This window comes from Paramisgurnus dabryanus, chromosome 14, assembly GCF_030506205.2.
Source record: "Paramisgurnus dabryanus chromosome 14, PD_genome_1.1, whole genome shotgun sequence".
NCBI classification, from domain to species: Eukaryota; Metazoa; Chordata; class Actinopteri; order Cypriniformes; family Cobitidae; genus Paramisgurnus; species Paramisgurnus dabryanus.
In genome coordinates this window covers 21,681,285-21,705,043 of record NC_133350.1, presented here as the reverse complement: position 1 = coordinate 21,705,043, position 23,759 = coordinate 21,681,285, and the positions used below count along the sequence as shown (strand labels likewise).

The window sequence follows — 23,759 nt, the reverse complement described above, 5'->3', positions numbered from 1 at the left end:
TACTTTTTGAAAAGGTATTTGAAATTGTTTGTACCTTCTTGTACCTTTTTTTCAGAGTATATGAATGAAGGTTTTTTTATACAAGAGCAACTGAATAATGTCTATATATTTTAAATATTTGATTAAAAATACACTTTTCTTATACATATTTTTATTTATAATATAATTTTTTCATAATGTGCATGTATATACACTATGATTAAAAAGTTTAGAAACACGTCCTCATTCTTTATATTTTATCCACATTTTAGCATAATGGTAAACTCATCAAAACATAAATGTAACCACTTGAATTATGTTGTGACTAAAAGCATCTAAAATAAATCAAAACTATTTAATATTTTAACCTCTTCAGCCTTTGCTTAGAATTTGCAAAAGTGTACGTTTGACATTTTATCTTCTTGAGGTCTCATACTTTACCCAATATTCAAGCAGTTCCCATCTATTATGGGATCTTATTACACGGCTCGTTGGAATGCTTGATTCTTATTGACCAGTCGTGACATTCGCAGGTTTGTTATTCCCAGATTTCCACAACCGCTCAAAACGAATAACATATGATAAACCGAATGCTGCAAATCATTTTGACAGGTACAGTTAAATATTGCACAAGGATTAAATATAAATATGTATTGTATATTTTGTATGTATATTTTACTGTGTTCTTCCCTCAACTTAGACAAAGTAATACATATTTTTCAATGTGTGCACTTAATCGTCCTACAGCGCGTAGTGAACGTGTTAGCATTTAGCCTAGCCCCATTCATTCCTTAGGATCCAAACAGGGATGAATTTAGAAGCCACCAAACACTTCCATGTTTTCACTATTTAAAGACTGTTACATGAGTACACAAGTAAATAAGGTTGCATAAAATAAAATGTGGCGATTTTTTTTAAGCAGATAAAAAATGAGAACTATATTGTATGGCGGAAGAGCTCTTAGTTTGCAGCACTTCGACCTCAGGCGCAGTAACATCATCACTTCTGACTTTGGAAGTTTGAGCAAGAGGGGGAGCTATTAGGAGTGATGATGTTACTGCGCCCTGTAACCCTAAACCTATTTTGTGCCACCTACTTACTCGTGTAACTACTCATGTAAGAGTCTTTAAATAGGGAAAACATGGAAGTGTTTGGTGGCTTCTAAATTCATCCCTGTTTGGATCCTGAGGAACGAATGGGGCTATGCTAAATGCTAACACATTCACGAGGAGTTGTACAAAGATAAAGTGCATGTACTGAAAAAAGATAGTTATCAATTAAAGCAAATAGTGTGTTTGTGACATTTAAACGTCTTGTCTTATCTTAAAACCAAAAGTAAGTGGGTTTTTCTCACAGAAGATCTGCATTGACCATAGTCAATTATTCCACTTATACTACTGTTACCACAAACATTACTCTTGTGGTTATTTTAAGACATTTGACAGGTTAGGTGTGTATTTTACAGAAAAATAATCAACACCTGTGGTAGTCAAGTGTTTAAAATGTTGTGTATATGTTAGTGTATAAAAGTGATTTGATTTTTTTTTTACTGATTTTCAAAAATGATGCAATAATAACAAAAAAATAAGCGATCATATGACCGGTATATTTAAAGGGGTCATATTATAGGGCTAAAAAGCACATTACTTTGTGTATTTGGTGTAATACAATGTGTTTGTGTGGTTTATGGTTAAAAAAAATCATTATTTTCCATATACCATAAATTTTTTTAGCACCTCTAAGTCCCGCCCATCTGAAACAGGTCGTTTGGTACAAAGCTCATCGTTGTGAGAAAGCGCAGTGTCAACGGGTTTGAACTGATTGGCCAGCTGTCCAGTGCGTTGTGATTGGCCGAATACCTCATTAACGTAATCGGAAATATGACGCTCCTTGCAAAGTTTTGGAATATGAGCTCCCAAAACAATAGTGAAAGCCACGAGATACTATCATATTTACTACTACCTTATCAACACAAGCCTGAATCGGACCCAGAAAACACGGATGGCTAAGCTAATCGATCAACTTTACCAGCGCGATGTGAGCAGAACGTAACAGATGGTAAGGTAAGGATACTAAAACATAAACCATGTTTGCATTTGTGAACGTAGAAACAACAAACAAGCACTAATCTGCACTTCTCAAATCTCACATTTGGATCATCATTAGGAAATGCATTAAAACACAGGCGCGTTTCTGCACCAAACTCATCTTTGAATCATCAGTGAGGAAATTTATTAAATATGAAAACATCGGCTACTTACAGGATGTCAGTGTAGTTGCAAAGTTACATTTGCTCCACTTTTTAGACGAAGCCTTTGTGTACATCCAGCAGTTGTACTCCGCGATGTTTAGAAAGTAATCCTCCTTAAAATGTGCAGCACACAATTGAACATTTGGGCTGTACTGTTCTGAAACAGTGTTGTAAATAAAACCTAACCACTGGTTTCTTAATGTTTACTCTGTTGGAATGCCAACCAAAGTAGTTTTGCAACGAAACACAGCGTCTGCTCGACATGGCGGAAACAACAATACTACAGCGTGATTGAAAGTTATACCCTCTATCTTTGCGTATATGAGGGCGGTGTTATGAAAATGTTCAAACCAGTATGACGTCTAACTGCATGGGCGTGTTAAACGAGCCGTTTTAGGTGGCCGTGGATGAGGCTTCACGTTTAAAAAGAATATCTCTTTGTATTTGAAACTTTAATTTTTGCAAATTTACACATCTTTTATGTTCACAGACATCATTTAACACTCTAAAAACAAAGGAAAACATGCAATCTGACAATTTGACTCCTTTAAAATACTTATACCACAGGCCTGTTGAATGCTTTATTCTGATTGGTTGAGAAATGTTCCATGGGTGTTGATTATTTTTCTGTAAACCGCACACCTAACCTGTCAAATGTATTAAAAATATTGGCAATGTTTGCGGTAACCATGGTATAAGTGCAATAATTGACTCCGGTCCTTTGAATTATTCAAAAATAATGCACATCCACGGTGTAACTCCGCTTCATAGTGCCGCATTACCACCTTTGGTGGGCATTATTTTCTTATAATTCAACGGCCCGTCGTCAATTATTCCTTACAGAAATATTTTAATTAATATAAACAACTCCCAATGGAAAAACTTTAACTTAAAAAAAATATTTAAATAATTTTAACTTGTTTTTAAGTCAACTATTCATGGGTCAAAACTTAAAATAGTACATTGAATTTACATGCAAAACCAAGTTTTTTTCCCGCATGCTTGAATAAGTCAGTATCATCCAAGGGTCTGATTCTTTAGCCTCATTGATTTAACAGCGTTTGGGAAAAGAAGATCCATTACAGATTCACGGCTTGTCCTGTACTTTCTTGCCTCAAACACTTACTGTAAGCATGCTTTCATATGAATCATTCTGTCCTGGGGTGAACTTAACAGAGATCTTCACAGATTTCAATCTCACTTAAGCAGCTAGCATGCATTCCCTACTGAGAAAAGAATTTGGGAAAAGTAACTTTTTGGTAATGTGATAAACTTGCATATTTACTTTTCTTACAGTATGTTTGTAAGGAAATATGTGACTTTGAGGGCATGTAATGATCTGTATATTGTGTGTGGCTCCTGCAGGTGAGAATATGGGGAGAAACCATTAAGCTATCATTAAAACCTAATCATCATTAAATGAGAATTTGCTGTCCCGCAGGTCTGCTCATACTCCGGCAACCAATCATAAAAACATAATAAAGGTCAATTAAAAAACTATGTCATTTTAAACACCTTGGATGCCACACTTAGGACCAGAGGCCCTCATCCATTTTATGGCTCAGACATCCACAGCGAGTTGGTGCAATTTTCGTCTGCACGGACGTCGTCTGTTTCGTATGTTTTTCCTTTTTTTAATCTGAGCCAAAGCAATGGAGCTATACGCATTCACTGAATAGTGCCTAATGGATAACAGATGATAAATTGGTTTGGTCATATCTAGAGTGTGATTTTGTTTCAGCGCTGCAATCTAGAGAAAGATCTGAACAAATACGCTTGCGCGAACACACATTCATCTAACAGACAGAAACAAGATTTCAGTCACAGAAGGTTTGTGGTTGTTTTGAAACTGCCTTATTCTGCAATGTATTTTTGTGTCAGATCAGCTATTTTCCTTCATGGAAGTGACCGGTAGGTCCGGTGAGATTTGAACGGCGTGACCGGATAACAGATTTCTTTCTTGTCGGGTCTTAATTCCGACTAAAAACCCTGCGGTTTTCAATTCCAAGCTTCTCTATTAGGCGCAGAAGTGAATGTCAAGGACCGTCGTAAGTTCAGCATAAATCCACACAACTCACGCAAACTCACGTGCACGGCAAACATACAAACAACACACGCTTGCCTCTGATTTTTAGACGGGTCACTCACTAGTCTCATTCACACATACAGTCTTTACTGGTAAATTACTGGTAAATTGGGTAATAGTTTACTTTAGGAGGTGTTCATAAGACTGACATGACACCTTCATAATCATTACATGACATGTGCCATGAGCATAAAGGAGATTTTATGCACATTTATGACAACTATCATTAAGTGTCATTCATTCAATTATGTCATTTTTAATGCAAAGATGACATTGTTTGAGATTTCTTTGTTATGACAATTAATACATCATAACTTGTCATGACAACTTAAGATTATAAAGACAACATAACTGACCACTTTTTACCACCGATACGATACATATAGTTTTATAACAGGGTCGTGAATATTTTTCTTTACCTCAACTACAGTGGTACAAATATAATTTGTCATTAAAATGTCATTAAGTGTTAATACTCTGTCAAATCATTTTATAATGGCGCCATGAATATTCTTCAGTTCATGATATATTAAGTTTCCTCCAGGTGTTTAAGAAATAAAATCAATCATCCAATAATAATAATAATTAAAATTTATAAAATTATATTTTATTGCATTTGGAGACAGATTCACCTAAAATTAAATGAAAACAGTACAATAATGGGTTAAGCCATGTGGCGTTGGGTCCAATTAATTAAATAATTATTTTGTTAGTTATTTCTTCTATTATAGAAAATTTCAGAACCCTCTGTGTGAAGAAGAACAAGTTCTGTTAGTTGTCAATTTTTATGTAAAGTTTAATCTTTTGACATGTCTGCTGCATTTTGTTAAAGTATTTAAAATTATTTGACAGAGTATTAACACATTTTAATGACAAGTTCAATTTGTACCACTGTAGCTGAGGTCAAGAAAAATATTCATGATGCTGTTATAAAACTATTTGACAGAGTATTAACACTTAGTGACATTTAAATGACAGTTTGATGTAATGTTTACCCATAAAGCTAGATAGTTTCTTAAGTTTGATCATTATTCTGCTATGTCATGTTTATGACAGATTTCTGACAAGTTATGATGTATTGGTTTATGTCAAGTTGTTATAAGAAAAACATCTCAAGCAATGTCATCTTTGTATAAAAAAATTACATAATTGAACAAATGACCCTTAATGACAGTTGTCATGAATGTGCATAAAGTTTTCTTCATGTTCATGACACGTGTCATGTCATTATTATGAAGGTGTCTTATGCACAGCCCTTCAAGTAAAGTTTTGTGTGAACAGAATCTTTCTGGTAAATCATTGCTGCCAATTTACTGTAGGGGAGAGTGGGGTAAAGTGAGACATCGGGTAAAGTGAGACACCCCCTGTATCTAGGAAACTGAACACATTTGTGGTCCTATGACCATTATGTTTTTAAGCCCCTCAAATTTCCCCTTGGCCATGAAGGACAGGACCTCATGCTGCTGTGGTTGACATGTTTTTTTCACAAAAATATATTTTTTGCTTGTAAAAGTAAATTTTCTTGCTGTCAACTTAATCAACTGTTGTGTCAAAGCAAATTGATTCAGGTAGAAAAACTTATATCACACATGTTTATGAACTACCAACATATAAAACCTTGTGTTGATGCTAGCTGAAGATTAGCCTGAATTTCCAAGAGAGAGAGTTTTTTTCCAAAATGTGGTGGTGGGGTAAAGTGAGACAAATGATGTGGGGTAAAGTGAGACATGAGGCACAAGTTCAGTTTAGTCTAAAACATATTTTAATGTAATATTACATTACATATGTTTTATTTTTAATGTTATAAACATTGCAGAAAAACCATTATGCCTAGTCAATACACCAGGAAGACAGCCTGGGGAAAAACACCCCTTGAGGAGATGGAGAGTGCAGCTGCTTAGGTCAAGGAAGGAAAGAATTCTCTAATGCTATGTACACACCAAACGCGAGGCATCATGGTACTGTGGGTTCACACCAGACACAAGTTCAACAATTTGCGCAAGTAGATTACATACAAAGTCAATGCAAAGACGCAATCAGACACGTCCTCGCATGTGGCGATGCGAATGATGTGATATGGGTGGCGCGTTTTCCACGAAAACACGCGCTATTCGCCGCAAACATGTCTTCGCCCAATTTGAAAATATTCAACTTGAGCGAAAAATTCCATTACACAATGTTAAATCCTGCGAGTAATCTAGATCAAGTAACGCACTGCCCCGCATTTGGTGTGTACGTAGCATTATTTACTCTAGATTACTCACGGGATTTAACATTGTGTCATGCAAATTTTTCGTTCGAGATAAATATTTTCAACTTGGGCGAAGACATGTTTGAGGTGAATAGTGCGTGTTTTCGCGGCAAATGCTCCGCTCATATGGCGTCATTCGCATCGCCCCAAGCGAGGATGCGTCTGATCGTGTCTTTGCATTAACTTTGAATTTAATCTACTTGCACAAATCGTTGAACTCACGTCTGGTGTGAACCCACAGTAAGAGCAGCTGCAAGGGATAGAAATATTGATAGATGGTTCTGATTGTCTTTTGCGCTGACCCGCAGACACTAGCTGGCTCTAAGGGTCCTTTGTTCTGACCCCCAGACTGCGTTTTAATCTAACTGGTTCTATATGTCATTTGAATGTTAATTAAAAAAAATTGAATTGTCGGAGCCAATGGTCTACAGTGGGCAGCGCTCCGACATGTGGTGCTTTCACACTTTCTGGGAGTTCGATTCCCGGTTCGTGGTCATTTGCCGATCCAATACCCTTCTCTCCTCCCTGTACTTTCCTGTCCTCTCCAAAACTCACTGTTAAATAAAGGCAAAAACTGGCCAGAAAATATAACTTTTGAATTATGTTATGTTGTATTTGATTTTGGTTCAGAGTTACTGTACTTTCAAGTGTTTAGAAAAATAATGTTCTTAATTGACCAATCCCCTTGATTCTGTTACTAGTCCAACATTAGTTCTGGAATGTGTGGTTGTCAAGCTAGCCATCAGGATTTTATCTGTTACAATATGTGCTGTTATGGTAGTTTCAGAGTGTAAAAAGTAAGTGGATCAGTTTACCCCGAGCTGGTTCACTTTACCCCCTTGATTTTTCTGGTCTGTCTCAGTTTACCCCTAAGCTGGGGTAAAGTGAGACACAAGACCACTTTTTTTAAAACAATCATATTTTCACTGCTCTTCGTCCTGAATACATTCTGGTAATTTCCATAGCTAGGAAACATCCTGAATTAATGGGAAATGTGTAAATTTGACTGATATATCATTTTAGCTCGCTTAGAGGGGAGCAAATGTAAAAAATGTCTCACTTTACCCCACTCTCCCCTACCAATAAGAGAGGTAGTAAGATTCCCAGTAATTTATTAATAAGCACTATGTGTAAACGGAGAATAAGGATTACCGGTATTTAGAACAGCCAACGTCAGAAGGCGACAGTATCTGGCCAACCATAACCTTTTAAAACAGATTATGTTTTTTCCCATTCGCACAGTTTACGGATGCTTCCACACACACGCAGCTTAATAAGGTCGAGCACTCCTTACACCCCATTCAGATAGCCAGCGACCAGCAGTAGCAGAGCGATGCGATCTCATTCATTTCAATGGAAACCGGGCGACTTCCTGCGGCACGAGTATGGGTGTGTCCAGCGACGCGAGAAAGTTAAAGGTATAGCGGAAGATTTTCGTTTTCCGGGTGGATCACCACTGTTATTGGTCATCCCAGATGTCAATCATTCTGATTATATGTTGACGTATAACCGTCGCACGTGCTCGCCTCTACGTTCCCTTTCTGCACATGCGCACTTTCACGTGTATGTGTGTTGTGCTATGGTTTCAACCATTCATTGAAGGTCGCGTTCTCACTGTATTTTTTTCGAAATGTCTGAGGGTCGCAAGAGAAAAAGTGTCTACGAATTGTATGACAAGAAGAGAAAGGACTATAAACAAAGAAACAAGACCAGATGTTTATGGGAGACTATTTCACACGCTGGCGTGAGCTAAAAGGACAGGTTGGGCTTCCCACGCGAAGTTTCAACTGGAAAGGTACATTTTGTCATGCTATTTGGAGAAATGCATTTAAAATCACTGCTGGTAAAAGTTGATGTCAGCTATGATTTGTGATGCTAGCCCTGGCACAAGTCACGAACCGCACAGACACGGTAAACATGCCGACAGAAACTTGTAAACAGAGCGAAGAGAAGAACTGAGCTCCTGCACGCTCTCTCTCTGTCTCGTGCACGCGTTTAACAGGCGTTCCCTCTCGGGAGCATTTTTTAAAAAATATCGAGGGGCGGTTCTTTTAAATAATTTGGGAAAATCTTCCGCTATACCTTTAAGAAAAGTTTAACTTTATGCAAATATCGAGTGGATTTCAGGAGCGACTACCAATGAGAACAAGCAGTGGAGTTCACGTCATCTTTCTCTTGTCAGTTACTTGATGGTACTCATTTGTTTATGACACGCAGATTTAAAAACCCTCATTGAAAGAGATGGGCGACACACAGCGATAACATCGATGGCTGTCTAAATGCGGCTTTAAGTTAACTTCCACATTTCTTCACCAAAGTTGTTTAAAACAGCTTACCATCTGTATGTCGAATAGTCCAGGTCCTTAGTACATCATCTGTGAAACCTAATGTGCTTGAAGTCACCTTATGCAATGTTGTTTGGTCACGAGCAGCTGCGCGACTGTCAGCTTTGCGACACAGAAGTGAAAACAACAAAATACAAACTGTGAATATCGAGTCATCACTCGTCATTGTTTACAAATACAACACTGAGCTTTCTCACAGAGTTTACCAGTAATTTGGTACTGATGTGTAAATGATGCACTAATGGTAAAAAAAATTGAATGTCACTACGGCTGTGAACAGCACATTTTTGTATTTACTGGTAAATTCATCTTAATTTACAGAAATTACTGAGGGAAAGAGGCTAATGTTTGACAGCCTAGTTGCAGTGGTATTCTGACAGAATGCATTGTTTTGCGATGTTTCACTTGCTGTGTTTGTCTCTCTTTGGGTCACTGGTGAATGGTTGTTAAGTGAGGGTGGAGTTGTAAATGCTTGTTGCCTGTTTCTTAACAATGAAGACACATTAGTCAAACCAGCGCAGCCTATTATCTGTCCTTTCTCTTTCACTCTTTTTTTCAAGGATATGAAACTGTTTACTATACAATTATGTTGTATTTAGAAATATTGAGACAGTTCTTAGTATTATAATACAATATATTGATACATACGTCAGAGGAAAATGTAATTTTTGGTTCACCAGAGAACCATTTAGTCACAGATGCTTTAAACAACTGTAAGGGTTTTGTCTTGTGTTCTGTTTGTTTTGTTATTAGGTCTTTGATATCATGTTCTGTTTCCAGTCTTTTATTTTGAAATCTTGTCATGTCACACTTCAACTTGTACTTCCTGTTTGTTCCGTATAAATCTGATTCATTGAGTTCATATCACTGCGAAGTATTGCCAGCGTAACAACTGCATACCGAGCGTATCATAGTTTTGTCCTGTTTCTGTTCCTAGTCTGTTTTGTATTCCTGTTCTTGTTTTGGATGTTTTGGATTTTGACCTACGCCTGTTATTTGGATTACTCTTTTGGATTGCCCTTTGGATTCGTTTGCCTGCCCTTTTGGGATTATTTAATAAAACCTCTTTTGCATTTGGATTCGTCTCTCTCTCTCGCTTGTTTAAGCAGCTCCACGTTACAACAACAATTTCTTTCGTACCTTTGTATAATCTGAAAACTTTTATTAATTGCAAAATGTTGCAGAAAAACGAACAAAAAAGGCAGTGGACGTGTGGCATGCACGTGTGTGGCGTGCGTCGTCACTTGTGTGTGCGCAGTGCGGAAATACCAGAGCGAAGATGGATGCAGAGGAGATTGACAGTGATCTGGTAGCTAAAAAAAAAACTACATCTGTTGTATGGCGGTATTTTGGATTTAGGATTACTGACACTGAGCAGTTGCTACATCACGTGGCAATACGAAAACATTTCTAGTTTTACAAATACACGCATTATCACTAAACTGTGTGTGGATTTTCCTTAAAACCCATCAAGTTGACTCAAGATACCATCTATTATAATCGCAACCGCACACCGCAATATTAGCAGCAATAACCGCAATGGGAAAAATTATCCAAATCGTGCAGCCCTAGTTGTTAGTGAAAAATAAAGGTGTCAATCCATCTTAAAGAGGAGCAGAGACCAGACACAACATTTATATTATATTTATTATATTACATTTCTGGGAATTTTGCATTAAAGATGCTGATCTCAGAATAAAAGGTTGGCTAAAACAAAAGAATGAGAGTGCAGAATAGAAGATTGCTGAGGCATCTATGAAGAAGAGGTAATAATTCAATGATCAAAGCTTTATACATTTTCTGAAATGCATCAAAGCAAATACTGTTTATTGAAAAGGTCATTATAGGAGGCTCATAATAGCCTTAATGTATGAGACTGCCTGTAGTGAATCACTTCAGAAAGGACTCATATCAGTATTTTGAATGATATAAACTAGACTAGACATCTCAAAAGGTTTGTAAAACCTGAATTGAACTGATTATCTACACCCTTCATAATAAAGGTTCTGCATTAAAGTTCTCCATTAAAAACCCTGTAATATCTACAGAGCCTTTCTGTTGCACAATATATTTTTTTATAGAGGAAAAGGGTTCTACAGACTCAAAATTGGTGCTAAACAGCACGGAAAGCTTGAAATCATAGGGGAACCATTTTTAGAGCTGTATAGCAAATATAAAGCACCTATGAAGAACCATCCGGAGGTGATATAGCACCACTATAGCACCAGATATGGTTCTATAGAGTAGCACAATAGGGTGCTGCACAGGTGCTATATGGCACTTAAAATGGTTCCCCTATGATTATGAGCCAGTGAACCACTTTAAAAGGAGTAGTCCACTTTAAAGATGGGGTCCATTGACTTTTTATAGTAGGAAAAAAAATACTATGGTAAGTCAATGGGCCCCATCTATAGAGTGGACTACTCCTTTAATGCTACAGTATTTAGCACAGTTTGTTTTTAGAGTGTATAGAAAGAAAAAATTGTTCTTCTTAAGGGGGGGGGGCGGTCAAACTTCATATTTCATTTCATTGACTTCCATTCATACGCAAAATGTGTCAGACCGGAAACGCAAGCTTGTGTAAAGATATTTTGCATTTCGTTGCGTATCAAAGTTCAAGTCTGGTGAATTCTGAATTTGTTTGACGTGAAGACATGCAACCAGTAGAAAATCTGTACATCATGACGTGATCTTTCTCTAAACCAACGCTTCTTAAACTTTTCAGCTCACGACCCCCAAAATAACGATACCAGCGGTTTGCAACCCCCAATCTTTAGATGTGGTTAAAGTATACAAACATTGTGGGCAACGGCACACTAATAGGCATATACTGTACAGACACAAGCATAATTACAACACAAAAGAACACAACAGTCTAACTACAATAAAAAAAAATTATATAAATGTACATATTTACTTTCATTTCAACATTAATCTCACTTAATGAGATGGGTAGACACAATGCATGGAGCACAGTCGAGGGGCAACCTTCCCATACGGAAGTGACTTAAACTGCAATTCATTGACTGGCCGCTAGAGGCAGGCTCCAAAAGCGAGTCAATTCCCATAGACCCCCATGTTTAAAATGCCCGACTTTACAGTAGAAAATAATATGTTTACAGCCTGGTACAAAAATAGTTTTTGGTCTGTATAGCTAAGTTTGCCCTTCATGACAACTGTGAGGGGGTGATTTTTTTTTAACTCCTCCGTTTAAATTACATTAAGCTTTAAAGTTCTGCATAATTAGGGGCGTGGCCACTTGAGTGACGGGTGAACTGCCACTGCAGTCACTAGAATCGAGCTAGGCGGGCATGGTTTCAGCAACCAGTCACCTCAGCTTCACCCACGTCCCTCCTCTTTACCCATTTTCAGATATCCACGAATGATGCACGATGACGCGCTGCCAAGATGGCGACGGCAGGCAACACCTACTTTAAGCTTCAAAAACGATCTTAAGAAACCAATGGGTGATGTCATGGACACTACGTCCATCTTTTTTTACAGTGTATGAGCACAGCAAGTTCATTCTTGTTACAATTGCGCGCAATGGCACACACAAACTAAGCAAACTTTATTTGATGAATACAAGCAGATTGGCTTGAGTTTGGCACGTAAATGGCCTTTCTGACTATGCTGCTGCTGCTTCTCTCTCCCCCACTGGCCTCTCTACTGGCCTTCCTCCATTGTTATTGGTCGATATTAACCAACGTTATATTTCAACAAAAATAATAGCAGAAACTTAAAGCAGAAATATGACTTAAGCACACATGTTGGAATGTAATGGTGATGTAAACTGATCTGCTGCAAATGTGGGTCATGATTGAGGGTATGTAAATAGAGAGACTGATGGCCTTTCATTTTTAATTAAACTACTATTTTTATTTGTTGTAAAAAAATGCTATTTCTAATGATAAAAAAATTATTTGACTTTTGAAAATTATCTTGCGATAATCATCTCTACTTTGGGAACCACTGCTATAGACTAAATGCTCCCCAACTATATTAGCAGCAATTTCCCTAAATATTTGCATACTCAAAATCTAATGTGACAGCTCCCTTAGACTGAAAGTTTATTTGGGGAACCATTTTTGGAAAAATCTTGCATTGCTGTAAAACCCATTTAGCCCTTTATTTAAAAAGTTTAATTGCACTATTATCAATAGTTAATGCCATAGGAATAAACACAGTTGCACTTTTCCTTAAATTTAGAATGGTTCTTCTATTGCATCGCTGTAAAGAACCCACTTTATTTTTAAGAGTGTACCATCTGTTGACCACAAACATGCCCACTGATCTAATTATGCTGTGATATGAGTAATATATTCAGATTATCAATAAAAACACAAGTAGGTTGTGTCTGCAGTTCATTACCATAAAAGATCTTTGATGTACTAAATAAAACCTTAGAATAACTAAATAGGATGGGTATTAAGTGTTAAGCACCCTCTGCTTCAACGCAGTGTTGTGTCTGATTGTAAGTATATCCAGTATAATATCGCCAATGATCTTGAGCTTGTATGATGTGTTGTTGTCAGAGATGCTGTACTCGATGCATTGTGCTGCTAAGAACAATATGCATCACATTTATACTGTATGTAGTTGTGTAACCATAGCAGATGAAAGACTTAAAGTGATGTAAACCGGACTGCATAAACACTTGAACTCAAGAGAGACGAATGAATTCCTAACATGAAGACTGCTGCTGTTATTCGTATGGAAATTATTTGAAAATTAATTTGCATGTCTATTATTTGTGTGCCATATCTTTAAGCACAAAAAAATAAGATAGTTTCATTCTTAATTCTTAGTATTATTTTTTATTTTTCCTTTGGCACAAGCTTGCATCCTAATAATATGCACACTATAAACTGCATACTAAAGTGACATGGTTGCAACCTTTATCCCAGATTTCATTAGTAACACATAAACACTACATGCATAAGACTCGAAGAGTGCGCATATGTCTCCACCACAGGCGTGTAATATATATCTCATGAGCTTCGCTGTGTGCAGGGAATGAATTTAAGCCCTGTGGGTAATCACACTTCAGCAAATAACTCTTCCTGTGGGGCTTGTTTGCTTGAAAAAATGATGTTCGGAGAATTATTTTGAATTATATTGCAGTAAATGTTATTTTTTGGACGTTTTTATGTTTTGACAGTGAAGTGTGTCTAAGCTTTATATGTATTAATCTTGTCTTATAATCAGATAGCAATAACATTGCATTACATCAGCAGGGGTGCATCAATAGCACATAACTCTGTGTGAATACAGTACTGGATGTGTAATGTGAATCTGTGTACTGCACAAAGTTCACGAGGAGCTTAGGTCAGTAATTCCCTGTGGAAATAAGGCTTAGTTTGTGCTGACTGAAATAAAGCATGAAAGACACTTGAAACTTTACTTTAAAAAAAAATCTGGAAGCATCTTAAAGAGATTTATTTAAGTCAGTGTGTACCATGCATATTTTAAAGCTTTATATCAGCAAAATAGGGATTTTTTATTTTTATACACTATATTGTGTTAGCAGCTTTCACAATTATGCATCTGGGGAATGCTTTTATCCAAAGCACTCTACAATGGATTCAGTGTATACATGTTATCAGTTCATCTGTTTAAGCATGATGTGCATACACCATAAATGTTAACATATATAAAAGACAGCAACATTTCCTTGTGTGAAACATCTACGGTAAGTGATTCCAGCACAGAAACATTGGAGACACACAGCTATTTCACTGCAACGCTCTATGTTACAGTTCATCAAGTTCATACTACTTCCAGTACATATGTTCAGCTGCAACACAACCTGATGGTTTTTGGGGTCAGCGTGTACTTTTAAACTTGTATTGGTTCATTTTTAGCTGTGCTAAAAGAAAAGGATGAGAGCTATTTGCCATAACCCTGTTTGTATATTATTTATCAAGACAAATGAAAATACTCTTAGGCTTATAAAAGAATCAGTGAATGCTTTAGTCGTGTCCCCAAAGTATTAGACTGAAAGGGTTTACTTTGTTTCACAAAACCCCATTTTCGTTCAATTCACTAAGCAGCCATTATCAGATCCAGGTGTGTGACCCAACTCTTTGCATCTGGGCCATGTATTGAAAATCTACATAGATTTAAAAGGACTGGTGTAAAACATTAATATCTATTTAATTGAGGTAATAATGAATGTTTTTGGTCATAGGCATTAAGTTTCCTGGTGAGTTTGTTGTTGCAGGTTTGTAGGCTACTCTCATAACCTAATTATGGGATCAGGACCATTAAAATTTTATTTAATTTATTGATTTCACTTTGATTTTAATCTTTGGCATGACTTTACTTAGTCAGTATTAAAAATATCAAGGTTATATTTTTACAGAATGTTCTTTACATTATGTACTGTTGGATGATTTCAAAGGGTCCATTTCAATGAACACTTAATTTACTTATGTTTACCAAAGTTTCCCTATACTTTCTTATAGTCCCATATGGCAAAAAAATACATTTCTCCTGCTAAAAATATATTTTAAATATATGCTAAATAAAAGTTAATTATATAAATTATATTTTTGAAGTTGAAAATATATTTAATAAAAAAAATCTAAAACTGTTATGTTTAAAGGGTCATAACATAAAGTTTTTCTTCCAATGCGACGTGAATATATTTCCTTGGATTGAAATATATGGAGGGCTAAATATATTTTTTAATGCTTATATTTTAAAATATAAAAATGGCCAAAAAATGTATCAGTGGAAAATATATTTTTGAAAACATATTCCAAAATATATTTCAGCAAATATATTTTTCGGCTTTTTGAATTGTATATTTAAAAATATATTTAAAAATATATTTTATATATTTTTTGCTGTATGGGGTAACATGTTTTTTTTAAATATATGTAGGTGAATAATTCTGTTTACTATTGTTGTTCTCCTGGTGCAAATACATACACTTTTAAATTAATAAAATATTAAAATTTGTTATGTTAATTTTAGTTAAAAAAAAATGCTAAATTTAAACTGTAGTTTACTCACCAGGGCCGGGTTTCCCAAAAACATTGTAAGGCTAAGTTGATCGTAAAAACGATCGTACGAATCATCTTAAAATTACGGGGCATTTCCCAAAAGCTTCTTAACTTAACTAGCACTTGAAAATCATCGTAGATCTACGAGTGATCTGGAGTAATCGTCAAGCACGTGCACACATAGACATCAAAGGGGGCTTGGGGTGCTTTTTTTTTAAATAATATGATCTTTATTCATATAACAACTGATGTCTGTCTGTTTATTGTTTTAATTTAACATTAATTTATTCAGGAATCATTTAAATGAGATTTAAACTCTTATATAAAGAAAAATAGCGCTATTTGTGGTACACAAACGGTTAACGATGAGTCCCGCCTCCAAAACGCACATCGCTAATATGATTGGCTTTACCTTTCCTAAGTCCCGCCTCTCTAACCTACTTCGCTTTATGATTGGTCTTGTCTTTACTCGTGTATGCTGCATTCGCGCTTGTAAAGAAGCGCCAAATCTCAGCCTGAACGAGACGCGATGTGCATGATTATGCAGGCAGCTACCGGTAAGTGTGTGAGGAAGAAAGCATTCTTATATTAACAATTTTATGCACAAAATATGGGACACGTTGTTACACATACCGATTCAGGGACATTGTTTTCCACGACAATCCCATATTAACCTGAAGAGTTGCAAACTTGCAACAGTATAGTGTATGTGTCAGGAATCGGGGTAACACAAAACACGAACCCAGATGCGGACGTAACAAAAAGGGAATTTATTACAAAACAGGGGAAATACCAGGAAAACAAAACCCACGAGGGGGCAAAACAAGACAAGGGAAGACAACACTAAACTAACACTAAACTTAACAAAAACTAACAATAACTTTCAATACATTAAACAGAACAAGACTTAAATATATACAAAACTTACTGGAACCAACAGGGCAAGAAACAAGCATGGGACAAGGCATGAAACAAGACGAACGTGCACTGGACAACAAACACAAGGACTCTTAAATAGGGAGAAAGTAAATTACATACAGCTGAAAATAATCACGAGTAAGGGATCGGGGAAAAAGTGACGAGACCCGGGAAATGCGTGGTCGAAATAAACCAATACTACAACCACACACTTCCCACATAGAACATATGTACTGTCAGAACCCTGCCATGCTAAACTAGACTAAAATACCAACAGGATCCGGCAGGATTCTGACAGTATGTATGTAGTTTAAACAGACTGCTCATAAAATAAGAAAGCACAAACAATAAAATAATTGCTAACTACAGTAGTAAGCTTTTTTTGTTTGCGTTTTTTGTAATGGCTGTTAAATAAGTAGGCTATAATGTGTTAAACTGGAGTGATGTAGTAGATTGGGGAGAAATCTGATGGTTCAGTATTTTACTTGCCCAGTCTGAATTTTTACTGACATCACCAAAAAGTAAAATATAAAATAGGCCTAATCTATATTTGTTGTTTCTGACATGTGTAACCCTAATAAATATGAAACCTAAGATTAAAGGTGCCATAGGAGGTGTTGCCATAATATGTTAAATTGTTCTTTGACAAAGAAGGCACTTTATTAAGTGCAAAAATTATCCAGAAACGTTTTTACATGTCCATTTACAAGCCTAGAATTTGTCATTTTAATGAAATGGTCTATTTTTGCCCAATTTGAAAGGGTCATGAATAATAATGTTGAGCTCTCCTCTGAGGCTCATGCCAGAAGCTCACATTAGTAAACAGATATTTTGAGCCCTTATCAGACAAAAATACAGATTTTGATTAACAACTAATTGCAAACTAATAGAACTTCAGCTAAACGCTAGCATATGATATAGCATTTATTGGCATGTAGCACTACTCAGCAGTCACAATTTTGTTTTTAGCATTTTAACAAATTTGTAATTAATGTGTAATTTAATGTTTTCAAAACATGCACATTGTGTAATGGTTTCCTTTGCTGCTCTATAAACCTAGAATACTAAGGAGACCATGGTGTCTGTATGAACTGATTATTTTGTAGACCTCTTTTGAAAATGAAACGATTGCGTGAGTTTGAGGAAGATAAAATTAATTAACTTTTTTAATAAATTTTAAGGAAGTCAGAATTTCGTTAATATACTTTTTTGTTTAAAAAAAAAAAAAAAAAACATAATTATGAGAATTGCCCTTTATTTCACTTGAGCCCCTGCCCTTCAAAATGTCTGTGCACGTCCCTGGTAATCGTTCATTCATAAGTGCATCGTAAGACAACAGAGTTACAAGGTCACCTGCAGGACAATCAGCAAATTGCACTCCAGAAATTACGATAATGTAATGTTTTAAATGTATATATTTATTGGGTTCTTCTTTGTTTATTTGTTTAAATTACTTTAATATAATATATTTAAAATTAAAATGAGAAATCAAATTTAAATTACTAAACATAAATTAATAAAGAAGGAAAACATATTTGGTACACATCTATTCTATTCTATTCTCTATTCTATTCTATTCTTAAATGGTTCCTACCAATTGCTTCTATAATTAATCTACAGTAAAAATAATTATTTAAATAATTATCTAAAAATAATAATTATTAGATTAAGGAAACCAAATAAATATGTACGGTACAATGCAATAATCCATAATAATAAATAAACATAGATAATAAAAATCAATAATAATAATAATCTAAACTATTACATAAAATGCAGAAGGCATTTCGCAGTGGGACGAGTCCTAACTAAATACGGAAAATAATATTTCATTATGCACAAATTATTAAAACATTTAAATAATTTTTAACAAATAATTGTTTAATGACTAAATTTTAAAATATTTAGTCATTAAGCAATAATGAAAAATATTATAAAAAAACATTAGTGCACATCAGCTGAAGATCATTAGCCTAAACAAGCTTCTGCTACAAATTTGAGTCATTCTATATGTGACATTTCAGCACTTGACAAAGAGATAGCGACTCGTAAGTAGCACTTAAAACCCAGCTGCGAGCGATCGTTTAACGTGCATCTTTGGGAAACGCACGTAAATGAACAACGAATGTTCGTTAAGTAGCTCATAGAAAGCGCTCTTAAGAGCTAAGTTCAATCGTTATCGGGAAACCCGGCCCTGCTTGGTAGGATTCTTTTTATTTTTTTCTGAAGTCATGCAGAAAACTCTAAATTTTAGTATCAGTTGCTTTAACTGAAATTATGCTACTTTATAGCCAGGGTTGCCAAGTCTGTTTTTTTCCCACGGAATTTGAATTGTTCAACATTGTTGCCGCAGGCTGTTTTTCATGTCCACGGTGTAAAGTGGCCCCAATAATGTGATATTTAGCCCCGGAATTGCAAATTTTAGCAGATGGACCCTGACAAAAACACAGATTTTACCCCTGGAACATGTTTACCAGGGGACTTCCCTCACAATGCACTTTTGGCTAGCCCACTAGTTATGCTGTGAAAACCTGGCAACCCTGTTCATAGCCCACCAGACACTTATTTGAGGCAATTTGGTTTGTCAATGTGGATTTGTTGAGTCACACACATAATCATTACGGTGAATCACATTTAGAAGGTTAAAGATAATGAGTTCAGATAATCTCCTCTCTCTAAACACAACTTATGACCCTATGACCTTTCTGAGCGGATAATTGCACGTACAGCGTACTTCAAGAGACCTACTCCAAACCCAATAATCACTTCCCATATCCCCTCGTGACCAGGACAAGAAAGGTAATTTTGAGGGGGACCTTCTTCTCGAGTAACTGCTGTAAAATAATTTTGCCTTGTTAATACGTGTATCCGTGGAAGGTAATAAAGTGTTGTTTAAAAATGTTTTTCATATTCCACCGGTGCAGAATCTTTGCTGGAAAATGAGGACTCGTAAATAAATTTGCTCCTAGAGCCGGATTAGACCCACCGTTTTTCTGTTTTAATGAGGCTGAATCAATGGAGCATTTCGTCCGTATAAATCCCCACTGGCTTGCTAGAAACCGTTTCTTTAAACTTAAAATCTTTGCGCCTATTAGTCTGCCGCCCGAGAGCTGCAATCAGTGCTGAGGAACAGCTTCGAGACATCCCTGCCTGGTTGTGCAGATTTCTCTGTTATTTTATTTTCTCTGTCTGATTTATAGCACATTATGACCCTTCTCACCCTCTCCGTCTCACTCACTCTACCTACCCAAACGCGTTTCTGCCCAGCTCCAATATATAACTGTATTTATACAGCAGGTACTGAACTGTAATGTTCATTTAATGTTCAATTGGTTTGCTTATATGTGGTGTTAAGAGACCTCTGATATGCTCTAATGCTCCCAGAAAATCAAGATCAATGCCGATGACACTCTAGGGTAAAAATCTTAAAGTTATCTGTGTTTTTATTACTCTGTAAAAGATTTTAAGAGAGCTTAGGGGAGAATTCACTAAGATTAAATTGCAGCCATTGATAATGCCGCTTATTGTCTGTCTGTGCCAGCAAATGATTTACTAAATGAATTGTCAGTTTGTTTTTTAAAGGTGCCATAGAATAGACAAATGCATTTACCTAGGCATAGATGGATAATAAAAGCTCTGTACATGGTAATGACATGCTGTGATCCTCCAACAAGTTTGTTCCTCATTTTTACACAAAAGACCAGAGGAAAACAGGCCAATCTCATCAAAACACCAACTGTGACGTCACAGTTGAGATGTACGTCCCCAAAATTACATATTAATTAATTACAAAGTTGTTGATATGCCAAAAACAATTGTGACTGCTGAATTAGCGTTACATGCTATTAAATGCTATATGCTAACGTGTAGGCTGAAGTTCTACTATTGACATTACAGTTACGTTTTACAGGTCCATACTGAAAAAAATACAAACTTACCACTCAGACAATTAGTTGTTCCTAAAAATCTGTATTTTCGTCTGATACAGGCTCAAACATAAAAGGTCTGTTTACTAATGTGAGCTACTGGCATGTAGAGATGTTCCGATACCATTTTTCTCTTCCCGATACCGATTCCGATACATGGGCTCAGGGTATCGGCCGATACCGAGTACCGATCCGATACAGTACCTGGGTGTGTCTCTGTATAATATACAGCTGTACATACTACTAGCCCTGTATGAATGGATATAACTGTTTTATGGTGTGCTTCAGACTTATTCCTTTATAAAACATTAACAAATACATACAGTGAACTACAGTATTTGTATTATCTGAAAGACATTTAACAGTAATATTTATTTTTCTTATGAGAAAATCAGCCACAAATCTAACACTGTAAACTGAAAGGCTGTTTTAGTTTTAGAATAATTGGAAAAATCTGTGGAATTCTTCGGGATGGTTTTAAATTAAAGAATTTAAGCTATTAAATAGTACAAAATTGCATCTAAAATAATTACTTTTTAAAGGCTTACAATTAAAATGAATACACCAAACCAATGAGTCCTCTGAATTAAACTGGACCAACATGAACCAGATAATGTGCTTGTCAATATAGAATTATAGTTTGTAGCCTAAAATGACATATATTATTGTTAATATATATTATAGCAAAATAAAAGCTTGTGTTACTACGTTCTTATTATGAATTAAGCACGTATGAAGATAATTTCATAATTTTTACAACGCAATGTAAACTTTATATTAAACATAACAAGAGCATTCGTCTTGTAAACTGATTTGAAATGATGATGTGTGCTGACTTTCGCGTCACTTAGACGACAGAGACAAGTAAGATCTGCGGTTAAACTCAGTGGTAAGTTTTATTTCATCTCATATATCAAACGGTTCATACTCTTATCATTAAAAACAATCACAGCGAACAGCACGCGCAGGGTTCATGTACTTGTCAATGCTGCTCACAAACGCACGAGGGTATGTGTGCTTGTTGTCAATGACATGTCAAATCTCAAGCGCGGGGTATGTGTGCTTGCCAATCACGGGCATTAAATCTGCTGAGTTTTCCGTGGAAATCTGCGGGCGCGGATTCCGTTGAGACATGTCGATGTTTTATTAGTCTGAAATACTAACAAACAGCGGACATACGGCTGCATGCTTTCATTCCTTCGCCGCTCTAAGTAAACAATGGTTGCGTCACACGTGTGGTAACTTCCTGGTGTTCGCATTAGAGCAGTGAGAAGAAATGAGTTTCGCTTTGCAGCGTTAGCTTTAGTGTTAGCTATAACGGGCATAACTAGGTTTATTAGGAAAATGGTATCGGATCGGTACATGGGTTCAAGTACTCACCGATTCCGATGCCAGAATTTTTTGTGGTATCGGCCGCATTTCCGATACTGGTATCGGAATCGGAACAACTCTACTGGCATGTGCCGCAGAGCAATCCGAGCAGAGCTCAACATTATTATTCATGACCCTTCCAAATAGGGCAAAAATAGATAATTTTTGTCATGACTGGATACAGGAGTAAGGACGCAATCGCAGAGTTCATACAAAAAGGATAACATTTATTAAAAGAACGGGGAGTAACGGCAGGTAAGTCACACAGGAACACTAAATACAAGCAACACAGAAACAGACATGGAAGTAACAACAGTATGATTCGGCCAGTAAAGGACAGTATGATTCGGCCAGCGAGTTCAAGGAGAAGTATTGTTTTGAGGGGGTCTCGACGCCCACTGGAGCTATCGGAGAGGGAACGATCAGGTCTCCATGATTGGCCCAAGTTAGCGGCAGCCACACTCGATTTATTCCCTGGGGTGGTTGTCGCAACATATGAGCCGGTTTCTAGGAGGCTCGAGTCTGCTGTAGTGGTTCCTCTCATGGTCGAATCTTTGGAGTTGATGCGGTTCTTGGATCGGCCAGAGACGGGTGGAGTTGGTTCCTGGGATGCTCGAATCCTCGTCAGTTCCTGTGAGGGACGAGTCGTCTGAGTCGGTTCCCTTATTGGTTGAATCTTCTAAGTCGATTCCTGTGATGGTTGAATCTTCTGAGTCGATTCCCATGATGGTTGAACTTTCTGAGTCAGTTCCTGGATGGTTGAACTTTCTAAGTTGGATCCTATGATGGTTAACTCACCACAGACTGTACCTGTGATTGCCGTGCTGGTGATGTCAGGATTCACCCTGCCTCTTGTTCTGCCCTATCCGCCGTGGTATCCAAGCCCAAGGCTCCAAGGGGGAGGTAATGTCAAGGTCGATCCGTGTCATGTTTTTGTGTCTGTTCCGATTGTTGTCACCTGGACATTCATTAACTGATTCCTTGTCACATCACTCCTGTTATCACTTAGTCTGTGTATATTTATACCCCTGTCTGTGTTACACTCGTCGCCGGATCATTGGCTGTTTCTCAATATGCGTTCTTAAGCGATCTTGTGTCCTTGTGTCCTCGCTCTACGTCATCATTAACAGTCGAAGTTCAATTCCAATTCTCAAGAACGCAAGTAAAGAGGACGCGTGAAAATACCCAGATGTGTTCTTGATATCGAGGATGCATCGAGTGCAGACTTGCGCGTTAAAATCTGGGGAGGTCACGTGACCAGCAGGAAGATCGAACACATCTCAGTTCTCACAAGTGCGTTCTGTGTTCTCGCGACCTTCTGAGTTCATTCTTGCAAGACCAGTCTCCACGAGAACGCAAGTCCGTTCTTTGCGTTCTTAGAATTGAGAAACAGCCATCGTCACTGATTCCTTGTTTGTACCTGTTCTCAGTTTTAGTGTTCCTGTGTCTACTTAGTTTCTCACATTTTGTTTCTTGTTTATATCATTAAATGTTATTTATTCATCCAGAACTCTGCACTTGCGTCCTCACTTCCGTAACCAGTCATGACAATTTTATTCAAAGGAAATTGTAAATGAACATGTGAAACGTTTATGGATAATTTTTGCAAGTAATAAAGTCAC

General features: G+C 36.7%; 1 protein-coding gene across 1 annotated transcript in view; it reads left to right on the top strand.

The window, feature by feature from the left end:
* LOC135719047 (inactive N-acetylated-alpha-linked acidic dipeptidase-like protein 2) overlaps positions 1-23,759 on the top strand; it is a 316,217-nt gene that overhangs the window by 167,674 nt on the left and 124,784 nt on the right. The gene's annotated exons all lie outside the window — the stretch shown is intronic.